Source organism: Phodopus roborovskii, unplaced genomic scaffold, assembly GCF_943737965.1.
Source record: "Phodopus roborovskii unplaced genomic scaffold, PHOROB, whole genome shotgun sequence".
Taxonomy (NCBI): domain Eukaryota; kingdom Metazoa; phylum Chordata; class Mammalia; order Rodentia; family Cricetidae; genus Phodopus; species Phodopus roborovskii.
Genome location: NW_026126541.1, coordinates 23,289,046 through 23,305,118, shown reverse-complemented (window position 1 = coordinate 23,305,118; position 16,073 = coordinate 23,289,046). Strand labels below are relative to the sequence as shown.

General features: G+C 36.9%; 1 non-coding gene across 1 annotated transcript; it reads right to left on the bottom strand.

Annotated features, from left to right (window-relative positions):
• Positions 1-1,921: 1,921 nt before the first annotated feature.
• LOC127233581 (U6 spliceosomal RNA) lies at positions 1,922-2,028 on the bottom strand. The gene has a single exon (XR_007835482.1). It is a non-coding gene; the product is annotated as a U6 spliceosomal RNA (small nuclear RNA).
• Between the last annotated feature and the right edge of the window lie 14,045 nt (positions 2,029-16,073).

Genomic DNA, 16,073 nt, shown 5'->3' with positions numbered 1-16,073 from the left:
ATATGCTTTCTGTTCTATACTATACATTCTTTAATGTAATAATAAATATTATTCCATAATCCAAAAAATACAAACTCAAAAATAAACAAAAACCCTCACAAGACATTTTTCCAAGAAAAGGTAATTATTATATTTTATATAATATATGGTTAAATGAGACCTCCATCTCATAGTCTCTGATACAGTAAAAAATGTGTTTATTTGCATGAATGTTCATGTATATGTGTGTGCATGTACGTGTGTGCGTGGTAACAATAACAGCATTCAATGAGTGCTTACTCTGTTCCAGAAATTTTTCTTAGCACTCTACTTTGATTACTTGTTACCTTGACAATAACCCTGTGGAGTAATTCCTATGACTACCCTTACCTTACATTTGAGGACATAGAGGCACAGAGATGTGATAAGAGCCAAATTTCAAACTGAGTAAGTGATAATTCTAGGATTTGAACCCAGTTGTTCTCCTCAGAAGTCTCTTGGATTTGTAGAGCGGGCATGGGTACAGTATTATTGGTAATGTTTTTCTACTTTACTAGTATAAAAGTAATACATGACTTTTCTTTTAAGTTTCATTTCAATTATTGATGTATGTCCTTTGCATTTATTATTTTATGCCTTTCTCCTATTTTCTCTCTTTTTTCCTTTTGTTGAATATAAACTTTTTCTCACATAATATATCCTGATTACCATTTCTCCTACCTCTGTTCCTCCAAAGTCCTTCCCACCCCCACCCCACCCCACCCCAATCTGGATGCAACTTTCTGTCTCTCATTATAAAACAAACAGGCTTCTAAGGAATAATAATAAAGTAAAGCTAAACTAAAACATTGGAATTGGACAAAACAAACAAACAGAAGGGAAAGAACCCAAGAGAAGACACAAGAGAGAGCCTTCACACATTCATGAATCCCATAAAAACACCAAACTTGTGCCGATAAATGCAGACCCTTTTGCATGCTTCCCCACTCTCAGAGTTCTCGTGTAGCTCTGGAGGACCTCGTTTCCTTGGTGTCCTCCATCTCCTCTAGCTCTTACACTCTTTCCACTTTCCTCTGCTGTGGGGTTCCCTGAGCACTGGGGAAGGGATTTGATAGAGACATCCCATTTATGGCTGAGTGCTCCAAGGTCTCTCATTTTCTGACTAGCTGTGGGTTTCTGTATTTTTTCCCATCTGCTGCAGGAAACTTCTCTGATAATGGCTGAGCAGGGTGTTGATCTATGAGTGTAGCAGAATGTCATTAGGAGCAATTTTATTTTTATTTAAAAAAAAAAACAATAGTAGTATTTGGTTTACTCTAGGTCCCTGGGCTATCTAGTCTCAAGTTCTTGATCACCCAAGCAGGATCAGGTATAGATTCCATCTTGTGAAGTGGGCCTTAAGTCAAATCATATATTGGCTGGTTACTCCCATGAGCTCTAAGCCACTATTGCACTAGCATATTTTGCAGGCCACACACCAACTCTACATAAAAGATTTTGTGGCTCGGTTGGTGCTTACATTTCTCTTTTGGGAGCATGCAAGGTACCACCCTGTACCAAAGACCTGGAACATAGAGGAAAAGGCATTATGTAGGCACCTGGTTGACTTCCCCATATTTAATGAGTTGTGTAGATGTTGTCTTCAGCAATTGAACCTAGTAGTCAGTTTGCTAAGAGCAACCTGTAATCTTGCCCAACATCCTGGGTTGTTTATGAATTTCCATGTGAGTCCATTGAACAACAACTCAATTAGATGTAACCCAATCCTGGTACTGGAAGCTTCAGTTGATGACAAGAGATGGCTAGTTGAGGATCTCTCTCCCCTTATTATTTGGAGATTTCAGTTATATCACCTTCATATATGTGTATATTTACCCCTCAAATGGCCATTAATTTTAGCTATCTCTCCCCATATTTCCTCTCTTCCCTTCCCACTTGAAAAAAAACTATGGAACACTTCACAAATTTTCATATTATCCTTGCACTGGGACCATGCTTATCTTCTCTGAATTGTTTCAATTTTAGTATATGTGATGTCAAAGCAAACACAAGCAAATAGATGTCACATTATGTAAGGCAAAAATATATTTTGTAAGTTTGTCTATGAAGAAAAAAGAATATAGACTTGTATTAATTTTATTCATATTAATTCATAAGCCATATAACAAACATTAACTTTTATGATTTGGAATTGACATAGCTGGTCATGCACAAACAGAATAATAATATTATTAAGTTTGTCATTTTTGTATGTAACACAAAAAATGATCCTAAAGAGAAATTTATGTAGATAGACATAGACATAAAGATATAATTGTGTATACACACATACTTTCTCTCATAACTGTGCCTTTGGGTCCCCTTCTGTCAGAACAGACCACAGAAACACAGTCTAATTCATTAACATCATGTTAAACACAATCAGCACATTTTCTTAATCAAAGATCCTAAATTTTTTTAAAATTTAAATACTTAAATATTAAAGAGAATCTGTTGTTCAGAGTTAGCACCATGTTTTGTGTTTGTACATTCTTTTATTTTTAATGTCATTCACATTTTACAATGTTCAAAGAACTATATTCCTAAGAGGAATTATTAAAAATAGGAAGTTGGAGGGATGGCTTGGTCAATAAGAACTAGTAAAAGAAGTATGGCGACCTAAGATCTAACTTCCATCTCTAGCACTCATATGAATGCTAAGTTGCCTGGTATGAATTTGGAATCCTTGATGTGGGAGACAGGCAGATTCCAGGGCCTTGGAGCCCAGCCACCCCAACTGAACAAGCAAGCTGCATGCTCAGTGAGAGACCCTGACTCAAAAAAGAAGAAAAATGAGTGAGGGACAAACTTCACACATGCAGAGACACATGCAAATTAACCCACATAAACAGATACACATGTATATGCATGAACAACACACATTTGCTTGCTCAAAACTGCTTTATTTATCAACCGATAAAAGCAACACATATTCATGGCATACAGAAGGACAGCTCATATCACATATTCATACATAAGGACAAGAAGAAACAAATAAGACAGAGGGATAAACTTATTTAACAGAATTAAATTTGATACTATAAAATTTACATTTTTCTAGATAATCCTGTGTTTACATATATATATATACATACATATATATGTATGTATGTATACATACATATACACACATATATAAGTATGTCTTGCATCATAGGATCACACCTGAAACTAGAAGATATTTTGCATGCTATCTTGTTCCTTGCATTTTTCTATCAAGGAAATGTAGCTCTGAAGGAAAAAAAAATTTACATGAGCATCCAAATGCCAGTCTGTCAAGGCTGGAAGTTAGAAGCCAAGTCTCTGACTTTGGTCTAAGCTTATACCTTAATAATAATGACAGTTTGAGACCATTCTATGAGCTAACCATTTCCACGCTTTGAGTCATTTATATTTCCCAAGTCGTTCAGAGTCCAGATTTTATCAACAATCCTATTTTAGAAGCAAAGGAAATACAATGCAGACAGTTAAACTATCTGTAGTGAGGCTGTATACTGAACAGACAGGCTGAGTTTAGCAGTCATGCTGGCCCTGCAAGACTCCTACTCTGTGTAGATACACCCTGTGTATATTCAAGCCTATACTTTCAACCTCACCCTCCCCGAAACCAGTAGTGAGAAATCATTCCACATTATATCCCTATAATTCTAACATTCACATTAGCTCTTTAGGACACTCAGTTTCCACTGCTTCATTGTCATCTCTCTCCAATTTTATCTAGACCTAAAATCCAAACCCATCCACCAGTCAGAATCAATATTTCAATCAGCCTGGGTAGCATGAAAGGGATGCACCTGGCAGCAGCTGCTGCCGCTACAACAGCTTTGTGTCTCTCACTGCATCTTTTACAGCAATTTGGTTCTTTGAAAATCTCAAAATCATTGTCTTAGGAACACTGCTTTTCTCCGCATATATGATGACTGTCATGACAGTGTAAAAGGGAAAAATCCAGTGTCTTGCAGGTTGATCTTAAAGGACAAGAAATTTTTCCAGACCAAAAAAAAAAAAAAAAAAAAAAAAAAAAAAGTCCTGAAGTTAAAACACTTTTATCTCCCAATAATCATCTATGCTTCTGTCTTCTGAGCCATTCTGTCAGAACAGGAAGAATGCATTAGAGACAGACCTTTTGTTGTCATTTATTTTCCTTCTTCCAACAGTGTTATGAGGGAATGGCTATTATCCACATGTCTCACGTTATTGGGGGAAAGCAGTGGGCTTGGGGAGATTAAGTAGTTTGCCATTTTAGTAAAAGGCAAATCTAGATTTTAGTACAGGTCCCTGTGACATAGAGGTACACCCTACCCTGACACAGAAAAGATAGCATGGCGGGGGACATTTCCACAGGGAGGCTGTACATCTTATCCCTTCAAACTAGACCCTGGCAGATGCACTTGCAATGACATCTGTATAAATCCCACTGTCGCCAATTCAATTTCAGAAGCAATAACAACAACAACAACAACAAATAGTTTAGCTGAAGAAAGCTTGATACAGGATGGAGATAGGGAAGAAGAGAGCAAAACCAAACAACATGATTAAAAAAAATATAGCCAATTCGCATAAAGATTTTATACAGAGCCTAAAACATCTTTAGCCTCAAAAACACATACAACAGTCATTTTAAAAATCTGATTAGTTCTTTCAGAATCTCATACAATGTGTTGTGATCATATTCAATCCCCTCCCCACCTCTTCTAAGATCCACCCTCCTTCCCTTCCTAGCAAATGTGTCCTTTTTCCCCTCCCCCTTCAAGTCCAATTTGTTTTGCCCAAATGCTCTAGCATGCATTGCCTTGCACTGGAGCGTGGTTCAGAAGATTATTTTAAAGAATCATTTCCGTCTGTCTGCATCCTTTTGTGAGGTACTCAGAAACAGAAATTCATGAGTGGTGACCATGACAACAAACTTTCGTCTAGGCCTTCTCCATCATGCCTCTGCTCAGTTTACAATAATAGAGGAAGTAGAAAAGAAACAGGTTCACTATGCTTCTGAAAGGTACTCTTGAAATAAAATTGCTTTATATTTCTAAGTACATATATTAATGAATTATTGTAGACTTTCTAAGTTAACCATTACTAAAGATTATCTTGCCCAGTCCTCTGAAATCCTTTTGGTAAGTATCGGATTCAGATTACTAGCACCCAGGTTAAGAAGAGATAATGGTTGCCCATGGAGGTACATGGCTGGAAAAAAATAGCACTGAAGAACAGAGACACAAGGATCTCTGGACCTTGCTGACCAGACAGTCTTGTCAAATCAGTAAGTTCTAGGTTCAGTAAGTGAAAGACATCGTCTCAAGGAATAAGGTGGGAAGTGAGTTATCAATGAAAATATCCCAACTTCAACATCTGGCCTTCCTGTACATACTCAATGAAGGAACAATTTAACCTCCTTTTTTATTGTTCGAGAATGTAAGAGATACATATAGATTTTGATAATCTACCCTCATTACTTGTCCTACAGTTCCTCCTCTATTCCCATCCATCCACTACTTTTTCCTCACAACTTCATGTGCTGTTTTTTAAAACCCACAAAAACCATTTAGTCTTTATGTGCATAGGTTTACTACCAGTTACTGGAGCATGACTTAGCCTCTCACAGCCTTCATCCCTGAAGAAAACAGAATTTCGCTTCTCTACCACTTATTGATTGACAACTGCTTGGAAGAACCACTTTTAAAGAGCCATATCAGTTATTAAAATGCATTTTCAATAACTATTATTTCTAGACATTTTATAATGTTTTATAACTTTATTCAAAGATTTAGTTACAAAGGACTAGTTTCAAGTTCCAACAATGAAAGTCTAATCATTCAAACCAAGCCTATATATGATCATGATGTAAGGTCAGTGAGAATCACAAGTAACAAAGGTACACTTGGACTGGAAATGTGTCTCACTAGTAGACCACATGTTCAGTGTGTACGGTCCCTAAATTTGAATGCTAACACCACAAATGCACAAAAATGCCTACTTGATTCTCTGAGTGTAAATGTACAAGAAGACATATATAAAGATATGTAATGAAAAGACAAGTGTTTGCAATACTCTTTTAATGCATATTTTCAACTGCTTTCCACAATAACTCTTTGTAGTAATCAATGGTTTTTATCTTTGCTAGTTTGTGTATAAGAGATTTAAACTTAAAAAACAAGAAAAAAAAAGCAATTAATCTAGTATTTCATAAGAAGAAGAGAACTAGAAGAAGGAATTGTTTCAGGGAGGAGGAATTAAAATGATTGCTTAAAGCAACAAAAGAAGGATGGAAATAGTTAAACTGCATCAAAGCAAACTGATGAACATTTCACAGACTACTAAGACAGGGAAGAATTAGATGGTAAGAAACAGTAAAGCTTAGTGACTACTTAGCTTCTTTGAAACATCACAGCCCAAGTAAAAAGGCAGAACTGGGCTGCAATGAAGTCTAAAATAATTGAGAAGGATATTACAAACATCCAAGTTGTACCTCCTGGGGGTGGCCTATACAATGACACTGTCACCACTTCTGGGAGGCCTTCCATCTGCCACAGACATCTAAAGTCCCATGTGCTACCTTGTAACATCATGATTTGTTATAATTAATTACTGTTCAGTAAGAGGGTCAAACCTTTGAGGACAAGCATTATATCTGTTCACTGCTGACACCTCAGAGCCTACCAGATCACAGAATTCTCAATAAATGTGTATTTAATTAATTACCTAACTACAAATTAAGGTAATGAGAAAGCTTGCAAATTAGATTATTGATTCATACTAAGGAAACTTTAATAATCAGAGAAGATTTAAGAATCACAGAAGACAGAGGTCAAAAAGTTACCTGATTTTTGCAAAAGGAAAATATTCACCAATCATCCACTGATATTTTGTTGACAATCTCAAGTTAGGGTTTATACTGAAAAAGTAAAAAGACCCTGTGAGCACTTCAGAAAGTGCATTCTAATCAATATGGACCATCCTGGGTTCATTTAGAAAGAGTATTACCCAGCCAGTCAGATTTTCTTCCTGACTCCCATTAAAAGAGATGCTAGACAATGCCTAGAAACCTGATTTTTACATTGTCTGACTTGAACATAAGAGAAACTCAGTAGAAATGGGTTAAGCAAATTGTGTATAAATACCATTTACTGGTGACACTTTGTGTATTTTCTTTCTTATATGAATTCATACTCTTCCTTTGCCTTAGGGTATGCATTTCTTCTTACCTACATGTCTCCCAACTCTTTTTGAATTAAGTATCCCTTATTTAATTATAGAGATGTAAGAATGCTTGTTGCTGCAATCAGTTGGGGCAATGGGGAAGATTATTTTCTTATGACAATATTTTTAATTTAAATTTGAAACATGTCAATACCAGTCCCCTCAGCCTCATTTCCTCCCCTGAATCCCCTCCCAACCCCCATCCCATCCCATTTCTGCTCCCCAGGGAGGGTGAGGACTTCCATGGGGGTATCTCCAAGGTCTTTCATATCATTTGGAGCAAGGCCTAGGCCTTCCCCGATGTGTCTAGGCTGAGAGAGTATCCCTCTATGTGAAATTGGCTCCCAAAGTCCATTCATATACTAAGAAAATTATTACTTGTCAATTGTGCATTGAAAAAAGAGTGACAGGTCCAGGGGTGGTAATAAAGCAGATAGGTAGTTCCAGCCAGTAGCTCCCTGGTGGAAAGAGAAAAAGGTGAGTTACTTGGCTCTGATAAAAAATGATTTGCAGTTGCATCCACAGAATAAAAGACTCAGCTATCACAGGTCCCAAAACCAGCTGCAGAGTTTGGCAAGATCGCAACTTCCCAGGTGGGACAGGTAAGCTGTGGAGAGGAATTCTATTTTGTAGCTTATTGTAGCTTAGAGGGCTGTGCCCAGGAACCATCTTAAGGAAGACCCTATTACTTAAAACTTAGCCACCCTGGCATCATCAACACCCCACTCTGGCTTCCCATTATCCATCAAAGAATTTAGACTAGACAGACAAGGTGCAATGTAAAAGACAGAATGAATTTCAAACTGAAGTAAGGCATATTCAAGGGGTAAAAGTTGACTATGGTTATTTAGACTATTTTAGTGCTAAACATACTCACAAGAGAAAGTATGCAGGACCAGAGAGAGACCACTGTAGCAATTAAATTTACATTTTTAGCAGACTTTGTATAATTTGAAAGCCTGTAGCAGAGCTTTCTTAAAGGACTTGTTTGAGATTCTTTATTTTGTTTTGTTTTTGTTCAGGTAACTGAAGAGACCATTTATATTAACTTTTATAGAAGAGACAAAGGTGTGCTTGTGTCCTTTAGTAGAAAACCTTCTTCTAATTTTATCAGGTGGAAGAACCAGGTTTAGGTAGTGTTTAATTAATGACCTACTGGTCAGGTCAAGAAGTCGCATATCCTCCCTGGGGCAGAGATAGGAGTTGGGTGCTATTTTCTTATCAGTCAACAGAATTCTACAGTTCTACTACTTGGTTTGCATGTTGTTTACATGAGGTAGGTATGTAAGGAGTAAGGTTTTTCTGCCCACTGCCTGGTCTTGCCCTGCCACCGCGCCAGCCCTAATTAACACACTGAGACTCTGTATTTGATATTATGCTGTTGGCCAGGTACTAGTTTCTTATCGGCTAGCTCTGTCTTAAGTATTAACCCATTTCTATGTATTTCCACGTGGTCTTACCAGCGAGAGGCGGCTGGCGGTTCTGCCTTCTCCAGACTCTCCATGTTGTCTCCTCCTTCCTACTTCCTCTTTCCTCCTTGTCTCCTAGTCCCTCCTATCTTCCTTTCCTATTGGCCAACAGTGCTTTATTCATTAACCAGTATGAGAAACATATATACATAATGGCATCTCCCATCATAGGTGTCCAGGCCTAATCTCCTTAAGCTTGTTAGTATCTAGCCAGGTACCTAACACCAAGAGCATACAAACATGGAAGAGTCATCAAGCAGGGAGCCTGAAATCAACACACCATAGACCTATATGAGAGGCAGCCACTGGAGGCAGCTGAATAGTGATAGAATAAAAAAACACCTAGGACAAGATGGTTAGCTAAAGCTGTGACACCCAAAGGAAGCTAGCCCTTCCTCTTGAGCTAGGTGTGGAATATTCATTTACACTGTGTAAATACATGTCACTGTTTTGGGGTTAATAAAGTAGCTGGATGGCCAATAGCTTGACAGGTAGAGGTTGGCAGGACTTGCAGAAAAATAGAGAGCACAAAGAGGAATGGAGAGGAGTCTCAGTACCACAAGAAGATGCAGAGAGAAGGAGGTGAACTTGTTGTACTGAGAAAAGATACTGAGCCATGTGGCATAGTGTAGATAAGAAAGAAGGGTTAATGTGGGTTATAAGAGATAGCTAGGAACAAGCCTGAGCTATTGGCTAACAATTTATAATTAGCAGTAAATCTTTGTGTGGTTACTTGGGAACTGGCTGCTGGGACAGAAAAGTCCACCTAAAGCTAGAATCTGACATCATTATCTGAAAATATGTTCAGAGTTTGGTAGCATGAATCTACAGGCTATGTGTAGGTCAAACTCTTGAGGCAACTGTCTTCCATGAGGTTGCCTGCTGTAGATAAACTCTGTTTCTACACTGCACTATTTGGCATCCATAATAATATCTATTCGTCCAATGTTTTAATACATAGTGAGTTTTAAAAAGCTGGAGGCAGGATGACATGGACAGATCTCATGGTTTGCTACTGCTTCCCAAAGCACTAAGGAGATATCAGATACTGGTCTAGTGCAAGATTAGTACTAGTATACACCACAGGAAATACTATAGTCTCTGAATTCAAGCATCCCTGACCCTTCCCACTTTATACTAAGTTGAGTTGACCCAGAGATTGAATAAAATTAAAATGCTTCTGCACAGCAAAGGAAATGTCTGTAAAGGTAAGAAATGGTGTACCGAATTGGAGGGGACAATACCAACTAAAGATCTGACAAGAAATTAATATCAAAAGTCTAAAAATAAACTTAATAATTAAACATCAAAGAAATAATTCAATAAATGGGCAAATGATAAGACTGCAGATCAAAAGATAGAAATAATACCCAAACTGAGTAGATGACAAGAAATATTCCAACTATGGCTGAAATCAATAAAACAGAAACAAGAAAGCAAACAAGTGAAAAACAATATAAATAATCAATTAAACAGAGGTTGTTCTTTGAGAAAATTAGTAAGATTGACAACAAAACCTTAGCCAAATTAACCTGACATCAGAGAAATAATATACAAATTAATAAAATTGTGAAAGGAGACATAACAGGCATGTAGGTAATTCAGAGAATTATATGGACATACTTCTAAAACCCGTACTCCATCAAATTGGAAAACTTAAAAGGAATGGATAATTTTCTTGATATGTGCCACTTACCAAAGTTCAATCAAGATCAGATAAAAAATGTAAACAGACCTGTAGTGAGATAGTTCTTCTGTGGCACTGACCACGCCCATTGGGGTGGAGCCATGGGCGGAAGTGACCTGTGGAAGGAAGTCGGAGGGAGAGCCGAGAAAAGCTCTCTTGCTGGCATGACTTGGACAGGAGAGGATCGGGTTGAATTTCCTGGTGTTCATCTGTCTAGGTTGTAAGTTATTTCTCCCTAAATAAACATCTATTCGGCCTATTTGTTTATCCTGATCCTTATTTAACCGTGATACAGACCTATAATCCCTAGTGAAATAGAAGCAGTCATTGAACCAAATAGAAGCAGTCATCCCAACCAAAAAATTCCCAGCACTGATGGTTTTAGTGCATAATTCTACCAGACTTTCAAAAGAGGGTAAAGTCCAACACTTATCAAATTATTCAACAAAACAGAAACAGATGTAACGTTGCCCAATTCTTTTTAGGAGGCCAAAATTACACTGATACCTAAACTGTATTAAAAGCACAAAAAAAGAGAGTTATAGACCAATTTCCCTTATGAATATAGATGCAAAATTTCTCAATAAAATACAAAGTGAATCCAAAAACAAATCAACAAAATCGTTCATCATGATGAAGTAGGCTTTGTCCCAAAGATGCAGAAATAGCTCAACCAACATAAATCAATAAATGCAACCCATCATATAAATAGACTGAAAAACATAAACCACATTATCATCCCATTAGATAGAGAAAAGACCTTTGACAAAATTCAATGTCCCTTCTTAATAAAAGATCTGGAGAGATTAAGGATATAAGAGACAGACTTAAGTAGTGGCTGCTTACAGAAAGCCCATAGCTATCATTAATTTAAATGGAGAAAAACTAATTTCACCAAAATCAGGAATAGGACAAAGTTGTCCATTCTCTTCATACCTATTCAATATAGCACTTGAAGTCTTAGATAGAACAATAACTAAAGTAGATCAAAGGGAAACAACTTGGAAAGGAAGCTGTCAAAGTATCATTATTTGAAGATGATATGATAGTATACATATGTGACCCTAAAAATTCCACCAGCACGTTCAGCAAAGTATCAGAATACAAAACTGGCAGACAACAATTATTATCCTTCCTATATTCAAATGACAAATGAACTGAGAAAGAAATTGAGGAAACAACATTGTAATGATATATTGCTTATGATTTAATAAGGCCACTGGGAGTCAAAATGCGAAGCTAGCCACAGCCATAGAGCCAGGCAGTAGTGGTTCACAACTTTAATACCAGAACTCAGGAGACAGAAGCAGATGGATCTCTGTGAGTGCAAGACCACCCTGAGCTACATAATAGTGAATCAACCAAAAAGAATAACAGAGCTCATGCCTTTAATCCAAGCCCTAGGGAGCTATAAAAGGGAGAAGAAAAGGGTCTCCTGTGATATTTAGTTTCCAGACAGAAAAGTCATTATACTCTGAGGATTCATGGAGACAGGATCATCCATTTCAGTTTGAGGTAGAAGTAAGAATTAGTTCCTGGATGCTTTGCTTTCCTGATCTTCAGCTTGAACCCCAATATCTGTCACTGGATTTCTACTATTCCTTCTATATAACAACTTTTACAATAGCCTCAAAAAATAAATAAATAAATAATCTTGTGATAATGCTAACCAAACAAATGAAAGACTGGTATCATAAAAACTTTAAGACACTTGAAAAGAAATTGATACCAGAAAGTGAACTTCCAGATTGGGGTTTTTATTGGATTCCTGAACATACTTATTTTATTCCTTATATGTCTGTGTGTGCTCTAATGAGAGATAGAAAGTGTATGGATCTGGATCGGGGGAGAGGTAGGGAATAGAGGGAGGGAAGACCTTAATTAGAATACAATGTATGAAATAAAAAATTCTTCAATAAAGTAACAAAAGTAAATAGGCAAATTAATTATAAAGTTTTCTAATAATAAAAACAAATGTCAAATAAATATTTGAAGATTGTTTAAAATCTTTGACCATCAGGAAAATGGAATGTACAACCTCCTTTGAGATTCTATTTTATTCTAGTCAGAATAACTATCATCAAGAAAGCAAACAACCAATGCTGGTGAGGGTATGAAGACAGGGGAACCTTATACACTGCAAAATGTTAGGAATGAAAACTGGCACAGTCACTGTGGAGTCAGTCAGGAGTTTCCTCAAAAACCTAAAAATAAAATCCCCACATTAACCAACTCTGTCACTACTAGGTATACCTTAAGTCAAAGCATAACAGAGAAACGTGTACACCCATGTTTACTGCCAAACTATTTTCAATACCCAGGGAATGGAACTGGCCTAATGCCCATGAACAGGTGCAGACCAAAGAAAATAAATAAAACAGTGGAGTTTTAAACATCCATAAAGAAAATGAATTTATTGTATTCTCAGAAAATTGAGTAGATAGGGAGGTCATTATGTTTAGTAAAATTGGTCAGATCTACACTGAATTCTAAATACATATGAATATGTGTGGCTGTGTGACATGAAAGTTAGAAAGGGGACTGAGAGGAGGGAAGAGAGGGTCTAGAGGAAGGACAAATAGGAGCAAGAGAGAGTAATGAAAGAGAAAATACTACCCAACTTCTCTCATACAGGAAATGTAAATTTTAACATGTATGTTATGTATTTCATGTCATATCTATGTATATACATCTGTATGGAAGGAAAGGATAGTGAGATTAAGGTCAGGAAATAGGAGTGGGAGTGTTGCAAATATGATTAAGATGCAATAATATCTTTATATGTATTAAATAGTAAAATAATATTATGAAAATATCATAATGAAACCTAATGGGGGATGTCCTTCTGTATCTTTCTCTTATTGTCCAATGAATAAAACACTGATTGGTTAGTAGCCAGACAGGAAGTATAGGCAGGGAGATGAGGAGAATTCTGGGGAGAGGACTCAGAGAGAGGAGCCGCCAGAGAGAAACACCATGTAGTTATGGGAAGATAGGATGCTGGCATTCTCTGGTAACATAAGGTCATGTAGAAATACATAGATTTAGTAGTTATGGGTTAATAATTAAAAGAGAGCTAGCCAGTAAGAATCCTAAGCCATAAGCCAAAATTTATAATTATTATAAATCTGTGTGTATTTATTTGGGACAGAAGGGCTGTGGGCCCTGGCGGGACAGAAACTCTGTCTTCAGAAACTCCTTATTTTATATCCTAAAAAGTTACTTTTAAAAACTTAAAAATATCCAGGTAGTGGTGGCACACACCTTTAATCCCAGCACTCGGGAGGCAGTGGCAGGTGGATCTCTGTGAGTTCTGCTCCTTTTGGCAAATGGGTAAGTGTTGAACTGCACAGAATATCATATACAAACAGGTTTCATTACTGATATCAAAGTGAGTTGGCAACTCCAGCAATTATTACAAATAATTGACATGTAAAATCAAAGCTCATTGAGTAATAGTGTATATATAACATTTTTACTGAGGTCGCAGGCCTCTGTATCAAAGATCTGTGAGACTTGAAAGTCCTGATTCTGTATAATTAGGATGCCAGTTTGGGGAAAAGTAATGAAACATAAAGTTGGTCCTATGTTAGAAATGGAGAAATTTGGCAGGACCCAGAAATGGGAAACTTGGCTTTGATCTCAAGTGCACCACCTTAATGATAGGAGCTAGAGTGATATCCCAGAGGGTAAGAGTATTTAACTGCTCCTCCAAAGGTCTCAATTACAACCACCTTTGTACCTGATCCGGGAAGTCTTCCTCTGTCTTCTGAGGGCACTTCTCACATGGGCACTTCTGAGAGTACCTGAATATGTATGAATACACACACACACACACACACACACACACACACACACACACACACACACACACCAATAAATAAATAAATAACAAATCGTTTAAAATGTTAATGAGTGTTATCTAGTGACAACATAGAAGATGAATGCTTTCTTAAAAGTTCTCTGTGCCACAGAGTTCTATCATTTCCCACATGCAGCCATAAAATCTATATAACCAAAAAAAATCTATTTAGAAAAATAAAAATACCAATATAATTAGCATTGCAACTGCTGTTGTAACCTACACAGTAGAAAACTTGACAAGATGAATGGGAGAATATCTTTGCCAATAGTGATTTCATCTCAAAGGACTTAACATGACGCTAATCTTTTTATTAGGGGGACTATGTGCCTGTGAGACATAGTGTAACAATGCTGTGCTGATCAGCAGCTAAGCTTCATGAGCAGCAGAAGACAGTGACACTGATGGGTTCCTAACACACCCTGAACCATTTGCCTCAACCTAATCTGCAGAATAGCAAAGACGAACATGTTTCCAGTAGCTTATATAAATACTGCCTGTGAATTTTTTCTTAAAAGATAAACCAATGTGTCTTGGTGCCTAATTTTGTTTGCAATTAAAATAAAATTTTATATGAATTATAAAAGAAATTAGTGATGACTTCATTTGTAAGAAAAAGTATTCCTTTGAAGCAGTGGCCTCACAAGTTGGCCACAACTGTTGCACTGACCCAGTTAGAAGTGCAGTTTTATTTTTAGTAATTTTTGTGGGTGTGCTGGAGAGATAGCACAGCAGTTACAAGCACTGGATGATCTTCCACAGAACCTGGGCTTGGTTCCCGGCACCAACAAGGAAGCTCACAACCATCTGTAATTCCAGTCCCAGATAATTGTATGCCTCTCCTGACCTCAGGCACCAAGTGGCACACAGACATATAGGAAGACAAAATATTTGTATACATAAAATAACATCTTTAAAAATTAAAATTAAATATTCTGAGGGAAAGAGTTTTCTAGCATCAATTCCCCCTCTTATTCTTTTGTCCAACAATATGTAATATATAAAATGTATTTCTATAAATAAAATAAAGGCCGGTTTTAATGTTGTAAAATAAAATATACAACTTGTAAATTTTGATCAGTGGCTGAATTGTAGCCCAGAAATGAACAACCAACCAGGAATCAACAACATCTTCATTGCATACTGCTCATGAACACAAGCTGTTTATACCAAGTCTAGAATTAGGAAAGTAAACTATAGGAGTACTTAATGAGGCACTTTATAAGCAACAGAAATCAATTGAAAAAGTGAATTGCCAGTAATTACTGTGACTAATACTAATTAAAAGTATCTAAATGGAGATGGGAAGATGTGACAAGGGCATAAAATTTGCATCAGATTATGGAAAAAGCCAAGCTCAAACAATCTGAGAAGATTGTAACTTGCCACAGGTCAGCTGTTGGCAAAGAACCCACTAGTCTTTAAGTTGTATGTGCCTTAAGTTAATTACTGGAGATTCCTTGAAATAGAAAGAACCAATCAAATGCAAGACCAATAAGATGTCATTCAAAGTAATTATCATCAGATGCACCAGCAAGCATGTTAGAAGGAAATGTCCTTCTATGTAGTCAAGATGTATTTACAGAGCAAACACTATTAGAAATTCTATAGACAGTATTGATGACAACTGCATCTAGAATTTGAGCTAAGCCTTTATGAATTCTACACATTTGGCAAATGCTTTGATGTAAAGAATATGCAACATAGAGAATTCTGGGTCATCTCTTTTTTGGCCTCAAATGATTTCCCACCTTCAACCTGTGAAATATTTCCAAGTAGTTGAATGGTGCAACTTCTTTGCCTGGACAGGATTATCTTCATCTAACCTTTTTATGGTGGT